We start from the raw sequence: 6,000 nt of genomic DNA, 5'->3' as shown, positions 1-6,000 counted from the left end.
AAATACTAATAATGCGGAAATTGGGTACAAAATGAGATCCCGGTAAATTTCCTTTAGGCCGTTTCGAAATACAAATGACGTATTCCACAAGCAATTGACGGAACTTCAGTCAACAAAAAACCCGCATGAAGCATCGGCCACCGTGGCTCAGTCTCTACCGCCAGCCTGAGAAAAAAAACAGACGAAATAATAGAATCGCTCTGATTCGGTGAAGTGTCGAGTAGGTTTAGGTGTAAGGTAATGGTAGCGCTTGCAGTTACGCGATACTCGCTAAAAATAAATCGCGAATCCGAACTAGTCGTGGGCCGTTGCTATGGCGATCGATAGTACGCACGCATTTTGTTTTGTTGAGAGTAACTAAGCTAAGCTTCAGCTACTTTCTGGATTGCATGAAAGCATATCCTGTTCACTTACCTAACATGCGATTACATTATAACTTCCATACCATAAAAAAGTAATCGATGGACAATCGTATCCCACTACCGATTTACCTCGAAAGCGACCGATTACATATGGGAACGCGAGTGGTAAGTATAGGGTGAAAGGAGACATCAAAGCGCTGGCGTAGCTATGTAAAGATGAAGCAAGGCACCTTTAGTATATATTAAATTATTATTCTGGCCCAACTAGTTCAAAAGTTATTCTATTCCAAGGTCCGCCGGATTCGTTTGTAACAGTTTAGTACTATAATAAAATTTCATAAATTTTAGGAGATACAGCCATAATGGCTTGGACGACTCGAGATGACTACCTTAAAGGTTGTTGTATCGACATCGTTAAATGGACATGGTTAAATGGTCAAAAATGGAAACAGCACCGACATGATGGCATATGGTCGCTGACGCCGTAGCAAGGGACGGAAAAGGCTTAACTGACGAGGAAAGACGTGTCTCGTACGGTGAGCAAGCGACCGACCGACCGACCGACCGACCGACCGACCGACCGACCGACCATATTCTGTACGGGGTGGCCAACACCGAGCTGTAAAGACTCCATGAAGGAAAGATGTCGGGTAAGTACTACGATGTACGGAAGTGCGAAAATTATAAAACCATTGAAGAACCATATGGTCCGCTAGGGAGACGACCAGCATGCGGGCATTGCAGCAAACTTGCAGGATTACTGAAATATTGAGTCGCGGAGAGCCCAGCCGCGCGTATCACATGGCTTGCGTCGAAGGCCGAGGGTTATGGTCAAGAATGTTAACAGCAAGTATCTCGGTCGCGGTTAGGGTGTGGAAGTTCTAGCTGCTAGCCGGTATATTGGCAGGCATTTCGAACAAAGGCCTAGTCCTTTTCAGTATGAACATATACCTAGAAAAAAGGAAATTCGAAAATACATTTAATAAGATAATTGAGAATGTATGAGTTTGTGTCACTTTTTTTTTCCCCACATAATGATCTCTAGGACGAACCTATCATCTACTAATACTCGATAATGCTATCTAATAATCAGAGGAACATATTTGTATCGAGCACTTTTACAGCTGTAGAATTCATATCGCAGCGCGAACGTGGAGTATTTATTCATCATACTGTTCACACTCCAAAAATATTGCACCCTGGTGTGCCTTATCTTACTGCATTCATTGCAGCATAATTTTTTATTTAACTTTCTTTCAGAAACACACGCACACAGATATATTTACCGATCATTAACCCTAACCTTAGATATCTCAGTCTTAAGGCTCATACATACACATATACATACGAATAGAAACAAATGTTCCGATCCTACGTTACGTCTAAGGACGTTAAGGAACCTCTCGCTAATTGAATCAGAGATAATGAGGTTATATTACGATCACTTAAATCATATTGTGTGCATGATATGCTGTAATATTTACGGACGCACATTTCAATTGGATCGTAGTAACCTTGTTCTTCAAAACGGATCTGATATATGACCATATAATGTAATGATATCTCTTAACACTTATTTCACTATATTGCTTTCGTCTGGAAAGACTCTGACCCACTATCAGCTATCTTACTATCATAAGGTTCATACTTCCACGTTTCGGGTAGTATCCTTCGGGCTGTTCCTTAAATTTCTCGACGAAAAATTAATTGTGTTCATCAAGTAAATAAAACGGTTTTTTGTGTCAACTCTTTGAGCGGGCTTGACTCTATTTTGTGCCGATAAATGGGCGACTGGTAGGTTTTCTCAGTAACGATGTAGGTCCGCAGGCGCTACCTTTATCCTTAATAGCTTCAGTACAGTATTTAATGATGAGCTCTGCAGGCTGCTAATCGATGTTCCTGGTGCCTTACGTACGCTCTGTTTAGTGCGCACTTTGGCATACATTGTATTTGTCGTCTACATACGTGAATTCATGCAATAAGTGAACTTACGTATTCAAAAGTTCGCCCGTTGAGACGAAGCGTGTCTGATTCGAGCAATCGTTCTGCCCAACGTAATTTCGTCATTTCTGTACTTTGTGTTAATTTCCAGTCCTATGACAGACGTAGGTGAAGACAGTTGTTAGGGCCTGCTGGATACGAAAGTGACTGTTTCTGTATCTGATGAGGTTATCTGCGTACGCCGTGATTTTGAGCAACAGGTGTCCACTTTTTGTCAGTTGCGGGAGCTCAGGTACGATAAGAGCAAATAGTTGAAAATTGAGTTTTCCCTGGACGAAACCATTACTCTATAGGGAAGGTCCGCGTTCTCCCGTCTCATCATCTGGTGCTATTGATAGCTTGTAGTATGGCTTTCAGGCTATACAAAGTTTTTCTTTTAGGCATACCAGTTTTTCGAGTGCTCGCATTCGTCATCCTGAGCCGAGGCGAGTGCGGAAGTCAATAAACACACTATAGACATAAGGCCCTTTTAGTGGAACAGTTTTTTCAACCTCTTCAGGAACTATTGAGCATGTCGACGGTGTATGGGTCGTCCCGCATGGAATCCGCGCTGATCGCAAAGCAGTATTCTCGAAGCTAATCGTGGCAAACAGTTTATATACATTGCTCTGTTGCTTTCTGCAATGTAATTTATAGATCTATATAGTATATTTATCCAGTACGATGATTTTCTGGTAGTTAAACGTGCGTAGTTTGAAGATGAACACCTGAACCGACGTAACGAACCTTAACGAGCTTGTCATGCTCTTGGAAACGTATCTCACTAATTTGTTATGATGTATCTTTTTGTAGTTCCAATCATTCATTGGTACTAGCTATCCACGTGACCTACCATATTTAATGAATTCACTGAAAATATATCCTTTCAGCCGACTTGGACGAAATAATACATGATAGGGCGAATTAAGTGTTTAAGTAAAGAAGGAAATTTAAAGGCAATAATTTAAAGGTTGATTATAAACGTTTTATACTGAATAGTGAATTCTGCAAGTTCTTCGTCAGTAGTTCTTAACGATTTGCAGCAATCCGTTTACATATATCTTCCGTTTCATCATGCCTACAAGTGGCCATCAGTGTTGGCCACTTGTACATACAGCTGAGGAAGTCCGGCCAATGTATATTTACCTTAAAGAGTTAAGAACGAAACTATATTCGATAATAGGTAATAAGGTAAAATAAGATTGCCTTTACTCTCGAACAAAAAAAAGCCGCGACGCCAGCATAAAGTCAAATGAGCACAGCTCTTTAGGATTTCCCTTACAATAGTTTGTGTCGTTTTGTTTTTTTCGAGGAAAACAAAGTGAAACATATATATGCAATACAACATTCTTATCCAAAAAGTTACTGTCTATAGATATTGGCAATTTTTATTAACGTAAGTTCGAGTTATGAAACAGTTATGAAGTTAACACGAGCAGACACACACTACATCGACTGCGACGAAGGCAGAATGCCATTGCAGTACTGTTTTTTTTTCGCTTAATATATTTACATCAGGAGGCTCATTTAGATCAATTGATCGGAAGTTAAAGAGAGCTTATAGCGGGGTTTTGCATATCAAACGCCTTCAACATGCCCTTGATTATATGTATAATACTTTTGATTTTAAGAATCTCTTAGGAAATACAGGGATAAAGTGCAGCGTTATCGCGATAGTGACTAAGACGGTAAACCCCGGCTGAAGAGACTAGAAATTGCTGATCTAACCTCCCTTATTGGCATGTACTACACAACTCGTATGACAAAATAAAGAAAGCATGAAAGATGCACAATTTTAGAAAAGACACTCCGAAGAAGGCCAATCTACAACCTCATCGATTTTCAACTCATGTAAAAGCCTAAACTCTAAACGTGGTAATGTTATATAAAAGTAAAGGGTTGTCTAAAGGATCATAGGCTCCTAAATAGCTGTAGTAGACAAAACGAAGATCTTTTAAAAGCATGCTGTCTATTGTGTTATAACTTGGACATTTTAAGAAATTGCTTAACGTAGTTTTCTATTAATTTCCCTACTAAAATACAAACCGTTCGCAACCTTCTCGGTTCTGATGATGACTACTGATGAACTGATGTCGAAGCTCAGTGAGCGCAAATATGATAAAGGCCTCAAAAATGAGATTATGGTAAGTTATATCCAAAGAGACCGGAAAACCAAAAAAAAATATTCTTCGTTTGGGAAAAACATTTTTTTTCTTTTGTTTTCCAGTCTCTGTAACAAGATCAATGCAATTCAAAAAATCTATCCGTTTATCTATCCAACGTTAGAATTTGCGGTTTAAAGAAGTGTTTTAAATAGCTGGAATATGTAAAAGCCAAAAAACCGGTGGCTTTTCTATCAGTTTGTTATTATATTAAATTGCAACGTGTATTAAAATGTAGCTATAATTTGGAGCGTCTTATAAATTGATCCATATTTGCTTTGTTAAACTGGAGAGTTTATTGTATAAAATTCTAAAAAAATTGTAAGGTACTGTAAAAATCCACATGTGAAATAGATTAATACACGTATAAAGAATTCTAAACTAAACAATTAATTATGGAGGATACAGGCAATAAAATAATGTTACAAAATAGATTTTGGGCCTTTGGCCGGCCTTGAGTGCTTCATGGATTATATGGTTTTTCGAAGTTCTCTACCATAGGAGCCGTGAGGTGCGTATGCTCGGCCTAATTTTTGAATCAAACATTGTTAGAATATGGTAACAATTTTCATCTTACGAAACTGTCTTTGTTCCAGGGTAGGTTTTCACCAATGCCTTCAAACATATGCGAGCAGAGAAATCGCTCGTAGTGCAAAAAATCTACTTACTGAAATGTAGTGGATTTAAATATCGGATTATATAACTAGCTAAGTGTCTAAAATGCAACACTGTAGATATCTCATGTTAAATGCCAGCCAGTGTCAACATGATAGACATGTTGGCGGATTTCCCAGTTTAAAGAAAGCATGTTTTCCGTAGACCCGCTTTTCTGCTTCTTTCCGTGGGTCGGTGCGGTGGCATACAGGGAGGATATCATCTGATATCTGGTGCAATGAACGAACCCTATGCTCTTTAAAAGCCGTGAACAGGATCATAAATTGGGGTTTCTTGGTATATAATATGAGACTTGGGCTTGAACACCAATAGACTGCGTTAAGGTGCGATCTAATCGATAACAAAAGGCTTGGTAGTGACGATCGACTTCTATTATGACAGTAGCTTTCTCATAACCCCGATGATGTTAATCATCTGACGTGAAGTAGAAGCAGAGGCCAGAAGTAATTTTCGAAATAAGTGATAGAACCGTGAGCAGAAATAGGAGTTTGCCCTAATCAATTGGCCTCAGAAAGCCTATACCAATATTAAAACAATTTTCCTTAAATAGCCAAGTGGTAGAGCATTGAAGATTTTAAAACACGTAAGGCTATTCTCTGAACCTCTTTTTAAAACGCTTTTGACGCTAGATGGCGTCAGGTACTGACAGTAACTTGCTGGACCGGGCGTCGACGTCCTCCTGAAAATTTAGAGCATCGGCCCCTGCTATTTCCATCTGTGTACCAAGGCTAAAGATCTGTGTCAGTACGTAATATAATTAATTTCAACTTATTTAACCACAACATATAGAAATAAAATCCAGCGTCAAAATTATCCTGTAG

Source organism: Varroa jacobsoni, unplaced genomic scaffold, assembly GCF_002532875.2.
Source record: "Varroa jacobsoni isolate VJ856 unplaced genomic scaffold, vjacob_1.0 contig00216, whole genome shotgun sequence".
In the NCBI taxonomy this organism is placed as follows: Eukaryota; Metazoa; Arthropoda; class Arachnida; order Mesostigmata; family Varroidae; genus Varroa; species Varroa jacobsoni.
This window is presented reverse-complemented; position numbering follows the sequence as displayed.